Genomic DNA, 23,874 nt, shown 5'->3' with positions numbered 1-23,874 from the left:
ACCTGAGTCAGTGGACAGAAGTCAGCACCTTGACTGTGATCTGACCCATCCCACAACAGAGAATCTGAGATAAGCAGGGTGCCATCTTCAGACAACATACCCTTCTCTACTGATGACAGAAATAGCCAGGGTGACTGGACTAGGATAGACACCTGATTACCAGAGTGCCCGAAGTCAGGCAAGATGAATCCAACTCAAATAAGGTTTCAGAATTTGTCAAATAATTTGGCTATGTTGGGAATTATCCTTACATGTTAGTAAAATAAGGTTAATGCTTTAGAAACAGATAATTTCATTAGCATCTTGATGACCAATGACTAATTCCAGTTGGGATGACAAATCATGACTCTCACCATATCTTATTTTTTACTTTTATTTGAAGGCAAAATAGCAATCACCCAAGTAAGAAAATTAGACATACTGACAGAAAACTTCAAGAAATATTATACCATTCATATGCTATTGTTATTAATTTCTGTAGTTGTTATCATATGAGGCAGTTCAATGCCACCCTGACACCCAACCCATCAGATCTCGGAAGCTAAGCAGGGTCAGCCCCGGTCAGTACTTGGTTGGGAGACCTCCTGGGAATACCGAAGGCTGTAGGTTCTAGTCCTGAGGACTTCACTGTCACCATCCAAGGTCTCTTGGCCATGGCAGATGAACCTGAGGAGTTAAAGGGTGGGGCCAGTTCTGTGCATGCTGTGCCTCACCTGAAAAATCCACCGTGCAGGCTCAAAGGACATACCGACGTGGGTAGAGCCCTTCCCAAATCTTCGTTCATGAAGCATAGCCATCATCATCCCTCATTCACTGTTATCATATGCAGTTATTGGCTTAATAACAATCCAGCAGATCCTGAAAAACAATATTCAGTTTGAAAGAGCAAAGCCAGAAATAGTTTTCATCACTCCAGTAACAGAATCTCAACATTATCTAAGGAAAAGAAAACGCAAAGCCAAGCAAATAAATGGCTCTTGTGGTGTGCAACTAAGCTCATGGGACTTTGTCCATTTCAAACCATGGAAGCAAAGAAAATTCCAGAACTCTTACTGTCAAGAGATATTTTGAAATCTTCATAACTGCATAGTGCACTAGCCACAGACCTTACAGCAACATTACAAGCTGCCTTATATCACATTCTGAGTGAAGAATTTTAATGTGTGTGAATAATCTTCCATGCCACAGCCAACAACTCTAGTTCCTAATTTCAGCAGGTCTGCGCATAGAGTGACAGTGTTTCTCACAAAGTGGCCTGACACTCTCTGTCCTCCCACAGCACACTCCTGCATATTCTGTGTTCATACTGTCCTCACATCAGCTCAACAGATGCAGGTCATGTGACAGCCTGTGACACTACAAATGTCCTAAAGAGCAACTGTGCTCTGGCTCCATCACTATTCCTATGCTGAATCCAATAAGATGTCTAATCCAAAGCTTGCCTTAATCCAGTTTATGAGCTTTTGTGAGGTGCAGGGGACGAGTGGTGACAGCACTGGAAACTGAAGCATCTGGGAGGGTGTACCACAACAGCTCTCACCAGCTTCAGAATGATTCTGGCACAACCATCTCCCACCAGCTCACAGAACTGGGAGTAACTTTCTCGTCATTGTAACTGAGGCTGCTTCCCTCCCACTAGCACCACTGGTTTTGCTCTATCAATCTCCAAGGCAGTCCAATGAGGAATAAGCCAAGCGACTAGCAAGATAAAGATGAAGTCTGGCATCTACTCGCTTACTTGTGCTATAAGGAGGCAATGACATTTTCCCTCATCTCTGGTATGTCCGTATTCCTTGACACCGCAGCATGTCACACGGTCACATCTTGGCTCAGGACACCACCTGGACAGTTGGCTTCTGACATCTCCAGAAAAGGTGGGCAGATCCCTCTTCTTTTCCTAGTGTTGAGGTACAAGCAGTAAGCTGTTCCCTCCAAGAAAGTGATTAAGGAATCATACCTGCTAAGTCCCTCTACAAAATACTGGTTCTGGAGCAGCAACTTCCCCCCAAAATAAGATGTGGTCCACTCTAACAGTCGGTTTGTGTCACAGCATGGGTCAGGGAAGCCCTCTTTCTTATGCAGGAGGAATCAAATTTGCCTCCCATACAAGACAGCACCTTCTGTAATTACAGACTGCTTGGCAGAGTTCAGAAGATATTTTCTTCTCTGGAGCACCATGACCCCACCAACTCACCTGTTGTGTCTTACCTTTTGATGAAGTAGCATCCTCCAGCTTGTGCCAAGTTCGGACTCACACCTCCACTCTGAGTGGCCTAAAGGTTCATGACATGTCAAACCTTACCACTCTCACTGCACCTCCAGGAGAACACTTCTTTCCGTACAGTTCCAGCATTTAATTTGGAAAACCAAAACACTGAAGCCAAAATTTTGAATACCTTGCTTTCCACAGTGCCTATTTCTGTGACAGTATTGAGGCCCTGCTCAGCTCCAGGTGTATGCCTATGCCCCATTTCATCATTTAGGATGAAGCATACACCTTAGAGCTTTCTTTAGCTTGGGAATTTTTATGTTTGGAGCCATCCTACAAGTTCTTACAAACAATTCCTCTCTTCTGTTTTTAGGTATTTAAATCCATACAGGGTCATCCAGTTCCTACCCTAATACATATATTAATCTTAAATAACAAGGATAATACATACTTTGGATGCATAATATAATCATCAGTATAACCTCAATGGAAAACATACTGGCATTTTTAAATTGATGAAACAAACTCTATACCTAAAACTACTATAGGCTCTGGTGTACTACCAGTAAGACCGAGTGTCCCTGGGCCTCAGTTATCTTAATGGTGGTTTTACTACTGGTTTCCGGTCAAGGCCTCCTGCACATTCATTTCACCTGTTGATGATTCCTCCCCATGGATGCTTGCCCAGTATTGCTGTCCTTGCATGAAACACGCAGATATTTGTATTCTGTTGCATGGCAGAGCTGCACTTTCCACAAGCAGCTTTAGGATGGGCTATAAAAGCGAAGAAGAAAGGTGGCAATGAGTAAGACTCAGAAGTGGTGATAAAGAAAGCTGATAAGAACCGAATGGAGTTAAAGAACCCAGCCTAGGAGAGTGAGAAGAGACTCAGGCACAGCTCAGGTGTAGCAACTCCTAGATATCCACATTTTCCCTTTGCCTGATATTATGGGCTTGCAAATGTATTAATTCTAGCTACACTCTAGCTAAAGAATCATGAGCTAGAAGAGTATTTAACTACATACAGAGAGAAAAGGGTGTTTAAAAGCTCTGAGCAGGTATCAATTCCAGGTACAGAACTGATGGGAAAAAGGTAAAAAAGAACATGACAGTTAAATTTTGCCAACATTTTAGTGTCGTGACATTTAAACATTCAATACACAACATTTTAGCCTACAAGTTTGAGACTGTACTAAGAATGGAAAGACTTCCAAGATATCAACATATTAAAAGATAATACTCTTCTACAAACCACATAATGTGAAAGAAAATTCAAGTAATTTATTAATGGCAATATATTCAATTGAACTAAACAGGGGCATGATATTTGCCTTAATTAAAACAAAACTTAATCCGATTAACTTTGGACAGTGTATTATTTACAGCACACTTTCTGTGGTAGGCATGGAATTAAAGCTGTTCTTTATTATTACAAATATGCATAATGTATTTTTTTTCACTGCAGCCGAGTAAGGTTGTGTGCATCAGTGATCCTAAACTAACATTCCATAACACCTCATTAATAGTCCTTGTTTTAAATATAAGATCAGACTCCTAGGAGAGAGAAAGTGTTACAAACAGGAGCCCAAAGAAGAAAATATTTATATGATACTAGAGACATAGAAATAGGAGATTTCACCAGCTGATGTTGCCTGTGATCTCATAGTTAAAATGTCTCACTAAAGATTTCCATAGCTGAGCAAACCTTCAAGAAATGCTGAATCTTTATGACTGGAAGTTCAATCAGATAAGCAGTGCATAGTTATTCAGTAGTCACATGAATTTATCTGAACCTATTCACACAGGAAGTGGGGCTGTTAATATCACAAAATCAGGCTCTCACAAACTTTACAGTATTGCTGATTTCAGTCTGCTTAGCAATAGTTTCAGAAAAGCTTCTCACTGTTCTTTGATACATCACATCAGTATCCACATTTCCAAACTTCTATGTGCCCCTTTCAGGACTTTTATTTGCCTCCACATATATCTACTGGTAAGAGTTAAACAGAGCACCCCCTAATCCTAAAGGGACCTGCATTCCTGTCTGCTCAGCAGTAGTACTGTTTTCAAGAGGCATCCAGCAAACACTAAGCATGTTTGTTGTATACCACCAAAAAGTAGGGCTCTGGCTAAGGACAATGTGAAAATACAAGAGAAAAGAAAAAAAAATATGGGATCAAACCAAGGGCTTATCTATCCTGCCCTGTATGACATCTAAAAGCTCATTTCTAGGATTGTCAGAAAAGGAAAAGCATGTTATGCTATTTTCCAAGTATCTTTTCCCAACATCTATAAAACTGGTTTGAGGACATCCTAAGCAATAGTCAAGATTTTATATATATATGAGAAAATTTTGAGGATCACCAGTCTCCTGCATCAGTCCCACAGCATTCCTGCTGTGGATTACAGGGCAGGAGTGAATTCATCAACTGGCACCATTTGCCACTTTGACGTGACTACCTGTGCCTGTATGTCTCCTTTGTCCATAGCACCAGGACTGGCCAGGGAGATGGGTAACAGGACAAGGCAGTAATGGTTTTGAAGTGACAGAGGGTAGATTTAGATTAGATATTATGGTGAAATTCTTCCCTATGAGGGTGGCAAGACACTTGCACAGGTTCTCCAGAGAAGTTGTGGATCCCCCATTCCTGGAAGTGTTCAAGGCCAGGTTGGTTGGGGTTCTGAGCAATGTGGTCTAGTGAAATATGTCCCTACTCATGGCAAGGAGGTGGAACTAGATGACCTTTAAAATCCCTTCCACCACAAACCAAACAGAGTTCTATGTCTCTAATTCACACACTGAGGCAGTGAGTGCCGTCACATGCCATGGTGGTATGGCACCAAGCACAGGCACCAAACTGCCACCTGCATGACACTTCCTGCCCTGTCCAGGGAAAGCAAAGGCAACTCTTGACTTAAACTGCTTCTGGTGATGCACAAACGGTGCCTGTAAAACTACCTGACTGTGAGCTGCAGACCCAAGTCATAATACATATAAATTCTTTGCTATTTAAAGCAATGCTGTTCACAGCTTCAGAGCAAAGGCCTTGGAAGCATTTGACTCACAATCAGCATATGACTGGAAATGAGAAAAGTAAAACCTTATAATGAAAGTTGTTGTTTTTCTTTTCTAGAAAACACAGCTGAAGAGACTTCTGAAATGCTGCAACAGGTCAGAGGAGCGTGAGCAATTGTCCTGAGGACACAAGGTGCAATGCACAGTTTTGACAGGAGCACAATACTCAAATAAGTAACCAAACCAAACCAAAACAAACCCAGTATCTGTGCTATAATGACACTTGTTTTGCTATACCTTCCTCCCTTTTCTGCTCCCTCAGGACAACAGAAAAACAAAGACAGATTAGTAGGATGGAGTTCAAATTGCTACCTCTGGCAACACAAGCGGTGCTGAGACCAATGTCAGTAAGGAGCAGTTTATGCGAAGATAGTCATTTAAAGCAAGTGAATCAAGCATTTAGAGCAGAAATAAAAAAATTCTGCACACTGAGAGTGATTTTTCATGCAATATAAGATGAGGAACTTGGCAAAGCTTCCATGACTTAAAGACAATCAGAATTACTAGAATGAACCCTTCTCTGCTTCAGTGTACGTCTTGAATTCAATCATATTAAAGAGGGAAATAGGAAGAAAAGTGAGAAAATCCAGACAGGCTACATTGTAGCATTGTGCTGAGTGACTCTGCCTGAAACTGAAACAATAAAGATTTGCCTGAAATATAAGAGATATCAGAGGTTGATGGGATTGTGCCAAGGACTGAAGAATCCAATCACACTTGCAAGGAAAACTGGCACACTTCTTACCTGAAGGGAGTAAATCAGAGAGTCAGACATAAGAAAGACATCTGCAGAAGCTTCTGAAAAACCTATGTGTATTCATTACCACTTACTGATAGGCTTACAGAAGGGAATTCATCTACATCCAAGGCTCGGGAGCTGAAAAACGACCTTCTGCTTATAATGTGGATATTATACACATGCCAGAAAAATCTCTCCTAACAGATTCACAGTCCATGCACAGCCAGGATCACTTTTATTTCCTGTACTGCAACACTGAAACAGCTGAGAGTTAACTTTCTCGTGTATGGTTTCATAATTTTCTGTGTGTTGAATACTTTATTGCTTGTCATGGCACGCAGCACCAGGAAACCTTAAGTGCCAAAGTTGAAGCACTTTTTAAAAGCAGATCTAAACTTGGAGACAGGAATGATAGATTGGTTAATTTCAGGTTAGTACAAAGTGGGATTTGCCTCGGCTAGCTTTGGCTATTCAAAAAATAGGCTCTTGGTTTAAGCATTTGTCCAGGCTTACCTTATAATCAAAGAAAAAAGAAAGTGGCTGTAGAGCAATTCACCTAAGATAAATGTCCATCAGAACTGGGAACTCTCCAAGGGATTCTCCTCTCTCCCTGTCATATTAAAACAGAGATCATAGACTACAAAATTACACACAGCCAAAGAAACTGAAGAACAAACCTCACAGTGGTGACAAGAAATGCTTCTCCATTGCAAAGGATTGGATACTGAACCACAACAGTTGTCCACACTAGAGATCATTCTTCTTTTGTAAGCTGACAGGCTCATTTGAAATGATAGGAATGGGATTTAAGAAAGGATCATACAATTAAGGTAGTGGCACAATGACTGTATTGGTCTGACAGAGCAAGGACACATGGAAATGTCTTGAAACATCCTGAAACCATGTCCAAATGGCCTTAGCTGTGCACTGGCCTTATGCTCTTTAAGTGTGTCTTAGCTAATGGCTTTCCACTCCTGCTAACTGGATGTGTTCCACCAAACAAGCTGCATGTTCAGCCATTAATTGAATAATTATGAAAGGAATGTTTATCCATTATTCTGTGGAGTATTTTCACTGTGCACTGGCACAGTTTGGAGATTGTGAGAGCTGTAAAGTAAGGGCAGGTTTATTTTGGATATGGCAAGCATAACAAGAATATGGATCACAAACTCCAGCATTGATGCATACCTTCTGAAGTTCTTAAGCTGTTAAAACTAATTACTTATTTAAAATTAATCATCTATCTCATATTTTAGTTCTACTCTTAATCCACTCACAAAACTTTCTGTCAGGCACTAAGTTCCTGGTAAAGTAAATTAAAACACATCTTCAAAAAACATAACTGAAAATTGATTCTGCCTGATTGAAGTACCTTTATGGTTCTCTCCTTTGCTTGTATTTTGTTCTTGCTAGTAGCATACATTATTTTATTAAAATTAGCAATGATATGTATGCAAATCAAAGCCATTGAGCAAAATGTGATATGGTGCTGCTGTGATATCAGTGACCTCATTGAGAGATTGTGGCCTGCTGAGAGATTGTATAAGAAAATAAGGAGTTACCCACTTTGTAATCATCATGCTTATGTTTGGGCTTCAGGTCTTGAGGAAATGTCTTTCTTTCTACACTGTCCCATGCAAGAGGGAACAGACCAAAATACTTGAAGCATTATACTAACCTCCACCCAAAGCAGGAAAAGACAAAGGGCCTTAGGAGAGCTGTAATGTCAAAATGGGAATGAAATTTTGGGAAGCATTAGTGTGCATTGGATGAAGGGACAAGCTGTAGGCTGGAAGGCAAAGGTGGGATGATGGCAGCTGCGCTACATGTACAATAACACGGCTCTGCTGATATCTGGAGAGATGGTCTACAGAGAAGAGAGCAAATCAGGTGTTCACCTGCTCAGATTTTCAAAAGCTTCAAGGAACAGCTGCACAGGAGAACATATTGGTACAGCTTTTGGCCTTTACTCTGCAAAATGCACCTGGCAAAGCACAGATTTGCTCCACAGCGTGGCCATCCCTTGAATCTTCAAAGATCTGGGTGTGAGATAGCACTGTTGGTGTTTATAAAGGCTTGATACTTTCATCCCAGTTTGTTGTCCATGTCTGTTTGAAGAAAGTCATGTGATTAAGCTGTCATCTGCCAGCACTTTGTAAAAGCTCCCCAACAATTTTTTGGCCACCTGATAATGTGTCTGTCACCTCGTTGCTAAAGAGTCAGCACTCTTGGCATAAAACTCATCCATGTGTTTTTTACACATGGATCAAGGTACAATTAGTCAAATAAATATAATCAGAAATCAGTGCAGAGCAGTATATTTCATTGAGGAGGAGGAAAGACTTTCAAGATGCCCACAAATCTGATTTTCATGTTACCCACCCCCACACTATTTGTCTACAACCATATAAACCTTTTAAATTAGTTGTACATCTGTTTCTGGGCGTATAAGAACTTGTCAAAACTGTGATCATTTGCAAAATTCAGTGTGTTCCAGTGGAATAAAAAAAATGTTCTCAAGAAGCAAAATCTCAACTGCACAATGCAGTTCCCCAAATCTTGTTTATTTGTTTTATAAAAAACTTGATAGAGATTTGTAAAATCAGCTAAAATTTCTACAGTTACAAGAACTCACAAGATCACAAAACCTATTGCAAAGATTTTCTGGCATTGACTTGAATACCTGGTCTATATTTTTCTCATGGTCTCAATTGTTCGGAGAAGTCTCCCATTTCTCAGAAGTTTCCAGGCAATTATTTTTTTAATCAAGCAGAAGAAAATCACATTCAAAAGACAAATCATTATTTAGGGGTGGTAGATCCAACCAATCCCTACTGTAGCTTTCTCACACTCAGCAGTGCTGTTGAGTCGTGGCAGTTTCACCACTATGACGATAGAACACATCCGCTTTTAATATACTGACTTTGCAGTGCAAAATTAATACGACATTACTTTTGCATTGCAGTGATGGTATTACTACTAAGCTCATATTCCCAGGTTTAATTTTATTTTTTTTAAGTACATGTAGCAGCAATATGCGGGCAAAAGTCAAAACAAAAGTTAAACAGTCTCCCAAAACCCAATCAGATAGTTGTAAGCATGCAGGAAATCTGCATTAGCAACTGCAATGAGCCAGGGCAGTTCTCTGGCCATGAAGGCAAGGTAGCAGCACAGTTTTTGTCAACACAGCTAGACTGTTTTCTCATCCCTAATATAGGGTAGTATTGTCTGAACAGTCTTTGATAAATAGCCTTGTCATCTCTGACAGGTGACACCCCATGGAAGCTTACCATTTGCAGAACTCTTGGCTTATATTTAATTTATTGTTTCCTTTCTTCATTGGGATTACTTTTTAAGGAAGCTGGGAGTCCTCATGAATCCAAATCAATGGGTGAATGACCGCTGGGAGATGCTCAAGACCACACCAGCTACAAAACAAACCTTGCATGTTATAAAAGTAAAGGTCATGATTTAAAAAAAAAAAGGAACTAAAAAAAGGAAAATTTATGATTATGTTCATTTGAGTAGAGATTATAAGCTAGGACTTTTAACATAGGAAAACAAGTAAGTGAAGCAAAAGTATGCAAATCTGTGGTAAATAGGGTTAACAATAGTCAGAAAGATATTTTGGACATAAAAGGAGCAAAAGGAATCCTAACAGTGTGACTGGAAAGTATAAAATTGCCAAAAATAATCCAGAAATGACAGAAGTGTTCAATAAATAACTGATGTATCTTTGGCTAGGGATCAGATGGTGTGATCACTTCACAAGAAAATCATGAAGCAATTTTCACTCCAACAATGCATGAGATGTCAAATAAGAGCTACTGATTTTAGACATATCTATAGGGTTAAGTCTCAAAATTAATATATGGGAGTTCAAAAAGTGCTACATGTAAGTCCCTCCAGACCATTGGTGTTGATTTTTTCAATAGATCTTGTAGTACCAGGGAAGTTCGAGAAGACGAGAAAAAGAGAAGTAACACCAGTATTAAAAAAATTTTAAAAAAATTAAGAGAGAATAAACAATACAACTCAGGTAATTACAAGATTTTTAGACTGACTATCATCCATTCCAGATGAAATAAAGGAATGGTTGATACAGGAACCTATTAATATGATATAAAAGGGAGGCAGTATAATTATTACCACTCGGTGGGCTTTTCTGACTAATAGATCCATCAGAATAACTTGATATCTTTGTCAAATGAGATTACAAATGGGCTGATAGAGCTAATGATGTCACTATATTTGGGTTTCTACAAGACATCTTTTGCAGTCAGTACCATATATTGCAAAAAAGTTGATTAAGAATGCAATGAATCAACATTGCACATATTAAATGGATTAAAACTGGCAAGCAGTTACATACCAGAATGTCACTGTAAAGATGTGTGCTTTTAGTGAGATTCAGCGGGGATCCAGTCCTACACCAGTTAACTTTTCTGCCTGAGATGTGGAAAGAAGCATAAAGTCATCACTGATGAGAACTGTAGATAACACAAAGACTGGGTGAGAAATATATAATTAAGATAATAGATGGCTTATGCAGAGGGATTTATAGTGCTTTATGATGCATCAGAAGTGATGTATGATATTACTGCACATCAAAAATTGCACACTTTCTCTCACATATACGTAGACTAGGAGAAAGACACATAAAATGGGAATTTTAAGATCAATTATCTAACGCTTAGCCAAATTTTACCACATGGGTGAGGTGGACATAAATAAAAAACACAGTATTAAGACCAGCTGGTGGTCATATGTCCAGAAATGAAGGAAGTAGGGTATCTCTGGGGACTCAATTTGGAGAAACAATGTCCCTTATGAATATGAGTTCTAATCTAAGCAGAAACATAACTCTTAGGAAGGAAAATGTGTCTTCAGTTCAGTTCTGTGGCCAAAAAAGGAGCCCCAGATCTCTTAAAAAGATGCAAAGCTGATCCTGCTTTTGCACTGAACATTGATGGAATTACAACCGGAATTTCATGTTCTGGAAAGGACATTGATAACTGAAAGCGATCAAGGCAGCACTGAAAGATTAAAGAACAAGAGGAAGTATCTCTTAGTAACACTGCAGGAACTCGATCTATTTAGTTAATGAAAGAAAAGGTTAAAAGGTAATTTGATGAGTTTGTAAGTACTTACAAGGAAACACAACTTTGTTAATGGGTTATTCAGTTCAGCAGACAAAGTAAAGCAAGTAGATGAAAGTTAAGGCTGGAGATACTTAGAATGGAAATGTGATGCAAAAGCTAGTTTTAGCAGAAACAGTCTTTGAAGCACATTTCTGGCAATGACAATTTTTAAACAAAGACTGAATGTTGTTCAAAAGCCAGTAGTCTAGATCAAACACAAATTATTATAGGAGAGTCCTACAGCCCGCAACACAAAACAAGTCAGACCATAGGGACTACTTCTGCCCTTACTACATATTTATGGGGTAAAACAGTATAACTGGCATAGAGATGTCTGTCTGAGTCTTCAAAGAGCCTGAAATAAGCTATCAGAGAGATCAACACTGCCACCAGGCTCAGTAGTGTCAATGTGCCAAGGCTTGCTGAGCTGGAGTGCCCAGTGCGACATCAGCAGGAGGTTTTAAATCCCATAGCAGGAAAGTGAAGTGGAAACCGTGCTCCTGCAGGTGTGCTGCAGTTGGCTGTTGTAGCAGGGAGCTGCCACACATCAGTGACTTACCACTCCAGCAAGGTGTACTGGTACTGGGTAAAGCAGTAAAGCTGTAGGATGGGATTCAGTGATTCCTAAGATTGCAAGATAGTTTGGCTCTCCCTGGAAAGTTATGCTATCATGAGGCACTTGCCTTAAAAATTCCCTTACAGGAACTGTGAATGTTGGATGCTAAATCCTATCTCCTTTCTGTCAACAATAATCTTATAGCACAGGTACTTAAGGAAGGGAAAACGCAATTAGCTTTGTGAGAATAACATGCTGCAGACAGAGAAAAAGGAAGAAAACAAGCACAGTCTATGAATTAAAACATTTTTTATAAAGTTACACACACTGAAATACGTAGAATTATGTTTGTAGAAAAGGTGTGAAAAGAGGAATCATGTGACGATAGAGAAAAAGAAGCAGTAAGAGGAGTAATTCTTCACAGCAGTTTGTAAAAAAGGGAAAAGCCTGGGTTGTTTGGTATATGGTTTCAGATTTAATCTAAATGTATCAATTTATCTCACAAAACAATAGGTGATACTCTAAACTGTCAAATTAAATGGAGGGGAAATATTATCTGCCACCCACTGCTTCCTGCATTTAGATAGTTAAAACCCTTCACTTTACTTGCAGAGTGCTTTAATTTGAACCTTATGTTTTCAATTTCTTTCAGATCAAGCTCCTCTTCTCCCTGATTTCTCCATAGATTCGAGGCTGGCATGTGAATAGCAGAGCCAATTACTTACTGTTAACAATGGCAAACACAAAACAAGCAGGAAAGAGATATATGCCTTGCCAGGCCTTGTAATTACAAATTTGGCTTGGTTCATGCAAGTTCAACTCAATCCAGATTTTTCTGTAAATGTTGAGGGTCCAAATCCAACAGAGAAATGTTGCTGGAATTACTCAAAGGATGACTTTAACCCAGACAGCTTAATGCCTGTGTGTTTCTCATGTGCATGTCTCTGATTTTGTCATGCAGGAAGCAAATGCACAGCTTATAAACCATCGTCAAAAGCATTTTATGAGGAGCAGCTGGAAATTTTCGTCAGTTCTAAATACACTGCAGGTATGACTTTTTTCAGCCAATGCATAGGGGGTATTTTTGTCTTTTGTACTAAATGATTCAGTGCAAGGACACAGTCCAGTTATAATTTTACTTCTTTCCTTTGGTTCTGCTTTGTGAACTATTTTTTTTGCAGCTCCACCACAGGGAAAACCTCCCTTATTCTTGCTCCAGCAGTACTTAGTGGAATGGCTAATGTGTGCAAAATGATCACTGAAATGGCATTTACCTGGAACAATTTGATTCAAAAGCAGTTGGTAGAAACCCTCAGAAAGGGACATTTCCAAAGCTGTACCAACTCCAGAAGCAAACAGAGGATTGCGATGAGCCAGAGATGTCCTCCAGCCGAGAAGTGTAATCACCATGGCACGTGACATTTTTCAGCTTCAATTCAGGATGTTTGGTGTTGCAAATGAAGGGTGCAAACCAGAAATACATCCAAGATACAAAGATACAAAGTGCACCTAGGGTAAAATCAATGAGCCTCTGTCAATTATAAAAAGGCATCTCCAAATTTAGCCAACTTGTATATGCCTACACCTTTTCTAGACTTGCACATTGCATGAGAGTGGGCTTATATATGCACTCTCTAGCACAAACACTATAAAATTCCTGCTGGATGCATGAAAGTATCATGATTATCTCCTGTGCACAAGTTAGTTCTTTAAAGTTTTTCAGCTCTTTTTTGACATCTTTACTCTTTTTCTTTGACCAAGAAGAAAACAAACATTTTTTTTCCCTTTGAGGCACTTAATGCATTTGGTAGAAAGAAACTACATTGGGGTTTTTTCCTAGCCCAGTCCAGCATATAAATTACCTCCTGGATGAGAATTTTATAAAATCAATTAAAAAATAATTATTTTTTGACTAATAGCATTGCCTTTTAAATGCTTAAGGCAGGAGTTAGAAGGGCTATGATTTTTAAGGAAGTCATTGATTTCCACAATATTAACTGGTCATTTAAAGGTGTGGTTCAGCTTCTTTGTATTCTGGAGAGTTTGTTTTTGCTCTGAGAGTCTTTCACTTTGCATACTACAGAATATACATGGTTGTCAAAAGTACATTTATTCCATTCAAACTTTGGAAAATTTCTTTATTAGTCCTTTACTAGGCTAAAAGTGTCTCTCATCCTCTCTGTGGTCTGTTAACTCTTAGTAATTATGAATGTACAGCAGAGATGGGAAGATCTATTTTTTCAGCATATGAATCTCCTCATTTCAGTCTCCCAGATTTTTTAAGAACAGAGTAATTTTGAGAAAGTCACATCTTTCAGGTCTCTTGCTAAACCAAAGGCTGGGGAGATGCAGATAAAGTGTAGTCTCCCTAAAGGAGAAACATCCTTGTGCCTATAACTCTACAGAGCTTCCCAGTAGTGATATCACCTTGTGGCCTCATTATCCACCCGTGGCTGAAAGTGGCCCTGTACCAAGGCAAAGGATAAGCTAACACTGCAAATTTCAGAGGCCACAGTTTCAAAAAACAGAGTAGTGAGTGCACGGCCAGCTCCATCAATAGTCATTACAAAGAAGGGAGCTAACTGATTCTGGGAAATTATATTCAAATATTTAAATAAGACTCTTACCGTCCATAATGACCATAAAAACCCCTACAATGAAGCACTATCCACTTGTAATTGCTGATTATATGTTCGGGTTTTCAACTGAGGCTTTTTCCTTATGTGCCTTATTATCACAAAATTGGGCAGAGATAGTTAATATAATGCACACACAAAAAATAGACCTTGCACAGAGCAATCTGTACTTCCATTCCTGATTTTTAGGATTATTAGAGACAACACTAAGCAATTTTTTGTTAAGGCAGAGTGAAACATAATTGAATACATTTTCTCTCCTGTTGTGCATTGTTTTATATAGTAAAAATAGGAAGAACGTGTTTTCCTTGAAATACAAAGATCAGTTCATTAGCATCTTAAAGCAATTACCAAGAATGGAGGCAGAAATGCACCTGCCCAAATTCTCTCTTGGTTTTTTCTTTTGTGTATTTTGTTTTTCTCATCATAGCTTGGACACCCACTTGAAAAGATGGCTTGAAAAACAGCTATGCTTGCAAAACATCTCTTCCAGGACAGAGAGCTGTTTACAACATAGCAATGTTTACCCAAACTAGGTACTCTGACACTTCATTAAGACATGCAGTGCACAATCGGTGGTATCCTGCCATCTACCTGCAAGATGCATGAAAACAAGGCTGTGGCCCTGGTGCTGCTGGAACCCTCTTTCACTCTTCCCTTTGCATGTTGGGTGTCCCCCTCAATGTATCCTCAGTGGCTGAGTTTCAAAGGCAACCTACAAGAACAGAGGAGAGACAGGATTAAATTTTTTAAAGATGCTTGTTCCCTATCTGGGCCTACAGGGTCTCCATGTTCTTTCCAAGAGACCTGTCAAGTGAGAGGTTATGGTAGAAGACACAGGCTCCTCATGTGCTTTCATTCCTGGACTGAATGTTACCCTTTTAATCAACTTCTTCATGACAACAGTTGGGTTCCAAGTTTGCAACTGGCAGCCTGCAAACTCTTTCTGTTGTGCAACAGTATCTGCAGGACAGATGTTTTTGGAAATAAACATACCAGAATATGTTTTTACTGAGTGTTCATGAGCTGTTTGCTGGATGGCAGCCCAGCATGCCTCCAGGTTCAGCTCAAATAAAAGAGAGAAATGGGGTGCTTTAGCAGTGTCAACAGAAACATGCACGAATGGCCAAATCCTTAGCATGGGAAAAGAGAAGAAAACACAGGCATTTGGTCTTAATAAGCATGTTTCCATGGGGAGCTCTGCATCATTGTCTGCTGTCACCTACCTACTTTGACCCCAATCAAGTGGTTAGAGATCAAAAACCTTCAGCCTGAACAAAGTCACGGTGAAGCTTTGTCCAAGCCTGACACCAAGGACAGCCCCTGATCTCTGGGTTGCCCTTTCTGAGAGACAGCAAAGAGGTGCAGGCAAAAACCAGGAAAGTTCAGATGCTGTTTCCCTCCAGTCACTAGTCACGAACTCGTGAATAGCAGAGGAAAGTTAAGTTCACTCTCACAAGTGCTGCATACCTTGTTTTTCCTTCCTGCTGAAAGAAAGGAGGACCTGGGCCTGAGAGAAAAGTCTGAAACAAAATGGGTAGTGTTTGTACCTGGATGAATGGCAGATAGACACCTTCCCTCCCTAGGAGGGACAGTTGCTTATCTGGTTTGTATTGAGTGTCTTTACTGTAGAAGATGATTATTTAAAAGGGATCGTCAGACACCATAACTAGATGTGCACTGTGTTCATCTTCCTGAACTATCTTGGCTGGTTTTCAGACTCTCTTCTACCTATTCTTCTTGATCTCTCTCACCTTTAGCTGCATAAACAAACATGTTTTGCCAAATACTGACTGTGATTTCACATCAGGGAAATATTTCTCCTCTGCTTCCTATTGATTCTGTGGAGTAAAAGAAGAGACTCTATATTATTTAGTATCCATGCACTGAAAGAGTAACTGAATTCTTTTTACAACTATAATTTTAGTCGAACAAGTCATCTAAAGGCTGGGTAAAACTCTATTGTTTAAATGATTTGAAAACTACTGCATTACTATACTAGTATATCTGCATTAATAACATAGGAAGAAAATAGTACTTTCAGCAGTAAACTGTTCTGATAAGCTGCTAATAAAAAATAAATTAACATGATATAATAATTATAATTTAACAAACTTCAGCTTTTTATGATATACAGCAGAGTAAGGAAGCCTCATTTGTTGCTGACACATATACATTTTATACGTATAAATACATTTGACATCACTTTATATACACAGCTATGTTCTTTCCTAAGGATTCATACATCAAATGATATTCAAATTGTATCTGGCTCCAGAATAACCCTGCTGGGATATCCAGCAACTAAATGAGGTCATTCAGAACTGTTAGTGGTCATTTTCAAACAGGAGTTAAAGAAATAAGGGGATACACATATTTTGTGTGATTAATCAGGGCATTTTATCTGCCAATGCTTCTTAGAATAGTTAATTGGTTTTCCAGCATCTGTGCATGGTAGATCTTGGTTAGCTGTGCATTAACAAAGGCCAACTCACTGGCCCTGCACAGTCAGGCATCATTATTTTTAATCAGACCAGTCTGTTTCTAGGGTAAATAACAAATCCTCTGAATATTTCTGTTTGTTGTGCCAGTCACGAAATTCATATATTTGACCCAAATGGAACCTTCCTTGCTTTCTGGCACTGAGAGATAAAAACTGAATTGAATTTCTTGTTTGTTTGATGGTGTCTTTTAAAAAAATTGCCACCTGTCTTTTTTTTTGGAAAAGGTTTGGGTTTTTTCCTTTTTCCTTTTTTCTTTTTTGGCTTAAAGTGAGAAGAAGATACACCTCTGATAATGCCTGTGAGTATCACCCTACCTTTTAAAAATTTACCACTAGAGATGGCAAACAGCCTTGACTAACTGACATATTTGAAATATAGTATTGCTCTAATCATCTATTTAAAATGTGGTGGTGGGTGAAATACATCAGGAATAGATTCTGGCTTGGAGCAGGCGTGTCTGCCTGCAAAAGTGTGTGAAGTCACCACTTACCCTTTCAGGTACAATTATCCTGGTATTTTGGCTCAAGTCAGTAAAAGTAAGTGGATTGCTTATGCCTCAACTCTTCCTGTGAGCAGTTAAACAGAGTAAATTAAAACATCCTTTAAAACAGTTCAAGTGAAGTCATAGAATCAAAAAATAGTCCATATTGGAAGGAACCTTTAAAGGTCATCTTGTACAACTGCCCTGCAGTGATCAGGAACATCTTCAACTACATCAGGTTGCTCAGAGCCCGATCCAGCCTGACCTTGAATGTTTCCAGAGATGCACTATTATCTCCCTGAGCAACCTCTGAGTTGCAAGGAGTGTTTTACCATTCTCAGTGTAAAATGTGTCTTCCTTATATCTAATCTAAATCACTTTTTTTCGGTTTAAAAATATTACTAAAAACTGTCCTATTGTAAAAGGCTCTGATAAAATGTTTGTCAAGTCAACTGCAAATACACTCCTTCCCTCCCTTTTTCCACTTTCCCCTCATTTCCTCTCTCAGTGAATAACTGGAGAAGAAATTATGATAAGGCAGATATTTGTTAGGCAAGAAATGACCAAAACCTTCTCTTTATAATGCTAACATTGAAATAAAAGAAGTAAACATGTATTAAGAATCAGCTATTTTTCCTCAAGCACCTGATATGGGGTTTTTTTTCAATACTCGATTTAAATTATTTACAGATTTTTTTAAAGCATTATCAAGTAATCCTTGGAAATAAAATGCCATAGTATGTGGAAAATTATGTTAGTGAGCAATCAGAAGTCTGGGAACACCCAAGTCAAGGTTTTGCTCTCCCAGCTCAGGCACATGCAAGGTATTCCCTTCACTTTCTCCCACTTCAGGATCACTAATTCAGGCATTTGTGGCACAGTGCAGTGTCTGTGTTCCCAGAAGCCTTGTCCCAACCATGCAGTGATCAAGAAAGGCCCCACAGAAAAAGAAAGTCACACCTCTGCAGGAGTCAGGGTTGTCTAAACTAAAAGTTCACGTTTCTCCACTGACTCTATGGAGAAGTTAGCCTTGAGGTTGTGATCTTCCAGCTTCAGGCAGAATTTAGGAAAACTGGACCACAGAGTTAATTGTTCTAATAAACCAATACTTCCTCCTTCACACTCCTCCTTGGGATATGTTGAGGATTATCCACCTATGAACAGGACACAAGACCTTTTCTGCCACGGCACCCTCTTCCAGTGCTTTTCAAATGTTTTGGTTTCTTCAAAGCCTGTTTTCTCAGTGTGGGCCAGGAGAAGTTGCTGCATTGGAAATGGATATTATTGGCTGTAATATGGATGAGTTAGAGCCAAAGAGCAGATCCAACAGTTTCTCAGGGAGACAATATGGCCCTGTTACCTGGGCTTTAGCCTGGGGTTAAGAACATCTTCCCTCTCCATTTCACCACAAATCTCCCCTGTGACTACAAACAAACTGCTTGATCAAAATTAAAGGAGTTTAGCTTCCCTGTTTTCAGATTCCCATTGGTAAAATCATAGTCATGGCTCTTCTCCACTTCAGAGGGATGTTGCAAGGATATTACATGAAAAATTGTGAAGCACTGCAAACATGAGTATTTAGGAGAACATCGGAAGTTATAAATCTCTACATGCTCCCAGACTAGCCTGCTCCTTCATCTTTTTGTTGCTGATGAGTTGAAGTAGAAATTGTAGCTGACATATATTTCCCTTAACGAGGTGCTAAAGCCATTTCTTTCAGAATAATGATTCCTTCACAAAAAGCATTTCCAAGCTCCCAGCTTCAGCTCCATGTGCAAGGCCTATTTTTGTGACTGAATTTCTTTTGTGTTTACGAAGACACTCAGGACTTTCAAAGAGTCATGGCTCTGCAAAACTACTTTTAGTGGAAAGATTTCCTGTTTCTACCAGGGAAGGAAGCCTTATTTCAATGCAAATATTCATTTTCAATAGTACTGGCAGTTAAAACACTGTGATCTTAACACAGTACTACAAAACTAATAATGTGACATTGTTTTCCAAGCAAAAAGTTAGTCTGATTTGACTTTCAAAATTAGTTGCATCAGAATCTATGTCACTGTTAATTAAAGATTAATGTATTTCATAAATAATTTTTTTTAAAACTTTTTCCTCCCTTTTCATCGATACTTGAAGTTGTCTTTACAGCTCACTCCATTTTTTTTCAGTCCAGACATGTTCTCCCCCAACAACTGTAGGGCACGGCTCTAGTGTAGGGTCTTACTCATCTTTGCCAGGTCTGTTCTTCCCTCCACTAAGGGAGAATGCAGCCTACTTCTTCATACTGTTGTATATATCCATTAAGTGAAATTAGACTGCTTTTATGACCTATTTTTAAAGCATTCAAAATTATTTACTGTTGTGTTTATAAAATTGTGAGTAACAGGGCACGTCTTTTGAAAGAAGATGAGGAATAAATAGGTTTATTAGTGTATAATTATTGTGCATGAGTTTCTGGTTGGCTGTTTCTATTTCACAAGCAAATAGGAAGCACTTGAAAGCTCCAACATCTATTCAGCTCCAGTACTGGTACAGCAGATGAATACTTTCAAGGGAGGGGTAGAAATGTCAAGTCCAGGAACAAATTTACACTACAATATGGTGAAACAGAAAAACAGTGTTTATGGATTGCTTTCTTCAACGTGGTACTGTTTATCCTGCAGAATAACATTTTAAAAGCACATTGACAAAATGTTTCTCTTCTCACTGAACAGTCTGTATTTTTATATTGGATGCTTATTATATACATGTATTTAGATTGATCTAGCAAAACTACACCACAAATTACAGTGAGAAAGGGTGAAAAAATGAGGGCACACTGTAGAACATGTAGTCTCATCTTCCAAATACACTATTTCCAAAACAAGGTTATCAGCTTGAGTCCTCTCTTAGCTGTCTGGTTACTCAGCTCTGTGCTGTTCTCCATGTTGGCTGCCACTGTCCAGAGCAAGGACAGTTGGCTCTGACCTGGCAGGACATGAAGCAGCTCCAGACTATATGGATAACTATGCGTACCTGCTTTGTTTCAGTCATGACGCTGCATATTACTTGGGCACAGTGCTGCACCCAGAGAGTTTGGCTTCTCCAGCCCCAAGCTGAGGTGGAGCATGGGCACTGCTCAGAGACCTTGAGCCCATCTATGTGCCCAGCCACCACTCTGCCCGTCTGGCTGCAGGGCTCCTGCCCTTGATTTGTGTTCCTACACCTATGGTAAATTATTGAAGCAGCAGCAAGCATGAAAAACTAAAGAGTGGGTGTACTTAGAAGAGACGAGGATAAGTATGCCTCTTGGAATGACAAAGCATTGGCCAGGTCTCTCACTGCTCTACAGGGTAAGCTCCGGCATCTACCAGCTCAGCAAGTGAGCCACCATCTCAGCGAGCACCAGAGGAGACATGAGATCCAAGCCTCACAAAGACTCTTGGAATCCATTATGGGTTTGTCCTCACAGGGAGCTGATGCAAAGACTCCTTGCTCTTTCAATGCACAGCCTACATTATCCTGCCTGAATCTGAGATTTGGACAAACACTTCACAAAGCATCCATCTAGGTTTTGAACATGAAAGTGTGCAGAAGAAACAGAGCAAGGAAATATAATCTTCTGAAGTTGTCATCACATCAGATTAATTTAGCAGGACACACTTCCATTCTGTTTGCATTACCACAAAGTGTTACACTGACTTTGACATTAGAGTGAAATAGATAGATATTAATTAAAGGATACAGATGAGGAGCCAAAGAGACAGCTACTGGGAACAGATTGTTAATGCTTTTACAGTCACTCTTGTCTATATATAAAAAATGGCTTTTGCAAACATCAGAATGTTCATTACACTATTCAGAAATGGAGTTTTACTGTGACAATCTGCTGAAAACTGCCTCTGTGATGATAGCAGAAAATCAGTCACTTATTTTGCTGGATTGTTCATAAAACTGACAGGCAGGCTCTGACTGAATCTGAGAAGCCTGCACCTGGTCAGATCTGCAAGATCTGACAACAGTCTCTCTGTTGCTAATAATTATGCATCAGTTTAATCACCAGCCTCATACTTAGCAAATTGAAAGCATACAACTGGGTAAATGATGAAGCTATAGGTATTTAAATCATACAGCAGTTTTTGTTCAAATGGCATGGTGATGAGTTGCTCTTTTTTTCTAAATTCTAGATGATGCTGACTGTTTAAAGCTGAGGTTAGAAATTACAGCAGAAAAATCTGACTCATGACACATCTCATATAATACGTCATTGTGCCCTGAGCCAAATATAGATTGTTGATCACTTAAATCTATAGCTCAAAACACCTCCAATGCACAGTGGTCACTTGTTTGATTCCTATTTTGCATTCCGATTAGTTCAGCTGTAAAATGCAGCTTACAGATGCAAGTTTGATTATATCATTAGTAAAGTTGTGTTGATCAACTTAAATCTATTACTCTTCAGAAATAATTCAGAGAGATCTCTGTGGGAGGATAAAACGTATTTCCAGGCACAAATCTCATCTGTTGACAGATGTAGTTTGGGTTTATTTTGATTTTTCCCTACAGGGGAGATGCACTATCATTTCTTTTAAAACATTATGTTCTTTTAATCTTGTTATTCCATCACAGCAAACTGTCTTTAGTAGCACCATGCCTCACATTTGACTGGCTTTTGGTACTGGCAAATAGTCATAGTGGAAACTTATTCAAGTACACTGAAAGAGAAGGTTGAAGGGATCTGACTTCAATCTTAGTGTTGAACTTACACTAATAAGTGTCCAACCCCATTTTAGTAAATACATCTTTTTAGAACGTGGGCAAGATCCAGCGAATTTTTCAATATTCGCTATATTCCATGTTATTAAAATCTTCATTGTTTAGGGGAAAAACAAGGTTTGGGAAAATCAAGAGTTCACACAATTCATGTAACTTTGTTTCTTTAAAGTATTATCACAGCAGGTTCAGCACAAGACACTTATAGATTTATGATGCTTTACCAAAGTTAATTATTGTTATCAATAAATATAACTATTTAAGATTAGTTTCTTTAAAGGGATGCTTTTGTTTTAACATAAGACTGCTCTCAGCTCTCTGCACTTCTATTTGAAAGTTATCATTAAATGGCCAAATCAAATACAGGAGTTAACTTTAAAGACTTGCTGTTCTATTAATTCTATTGCACTATGTAACATTTCTGCACAGGGACCTTCTTCTAATATCCACTAACCCACTACCTCATGAATTTTAATTGTGTGTGGCAAAGAAAAGCCCGCATCATCAAGACCATAAAAATATATTTTACTAGCCCTTCTTGTAATTGCTACCATAAACCAAGACCTTAGAAAAGCAACAGTCCCTGCTCCCACTCCAATGAATTAAACATTTGGTATCCTCAGAATTATTCTGTTATCACCTGGTGATGGTTGATAGCAAGCAAAGACAACAGAACAGCTGGGTACATGTGAGAGATGTCACGGGCAACATTGCCCTTCATTATGTGATTTTCAAATGATTTATAGACACCTCCTTGACAAAAAATGAGGAGAGGTTTACCGAAAACTTAAATAATAGCAAATCTCAGATATACATGAAAACAGGTTAACAATACATCAGTATTATTTCTTCAGTTTTGCAAAACCCTCTCAAAAAGTCTATACTAGCATCTTCAACACAAAAGAAGGCATTTTTTTTCCAATGGAACATTTACAGGAACTACAGTATATGGCAGGAAAAGTGAGAATGAAGAGTCTTTTCAGTTTTCATCCTCAATAGTATTAATTTATGTGTTTTAAAGTAAATTATTTTATAATTTTAATGACCTTGCTCTATCATATATTCATGGATATCTACATTATGTATATTACATATACATCTAATAATTTCTGTGAATGAACTAAGAACAGAAAAACAGCCAAGAAGAACAAGTGGAGCTCTTTTAAAACAAGAATATCACCCATAAGCTTTGTCCTACCTCTTCTAATGGTTATTTATATTTTTACATATTACCCACAAAATGTTACACCCTTCCCTCTTGGAGATACTGCAGAACTTTGTGACTAGCTTTGTCAGCTAGTCAAGATGAATGCCTACTTCTGGGATCTGTTTTTTCCCTTTTTATTCAATCATACTAAGGGCAACTGTGTGTAGCACGGAGAGGACAAGAGCTTAAGCATGACCAACAGTACCACATGCAGCTGCAGAATAGGATGTGATTTAAACAGATCTCTTTAAATTAGCAGAGTTCTTTACACAGATACATGTTGAGTTTTTTTGCACTAATGTGCATGCTACCAGGTGTATTAGCACACCACAGAGGTGTCTTTTGACCTCTTACCACTGACTTCTGCTGCTGTGGAAGAAAAGCCTCCAGAAATGGCAACCAACAGAAAGGTAATTCAGTTATGCCTTCTACCCTTCATTCATCCATCATCAGTTTAGCAGTATGCTACTTCATATGATGCTTAGGGTATTTCTGCCTCATGTATTGAAAGACGAAGAAGACTTTGTGAAAAACCTAATAGAACAGACTAACTCAGATGTAGATACACTAAGAGAC

The sequence above is a fragment of the Pithys albifrons genome, chromosome 7 (genome assembly GCF_047495875.1).
Source record: "Pithys albifrons albifrons isolate INPA30051 chromosome 7, PitAlb_v1, whole genome shotgun sequence".
Lineage (NCBI taxonomy): Eukaryota > Metazoa > Chordata > Aves > Passeriformes > Thamnophilidae > Pithys > Pithys albifrons.
Note: the sequence above shows the minus strand (reverse complement) of the source record.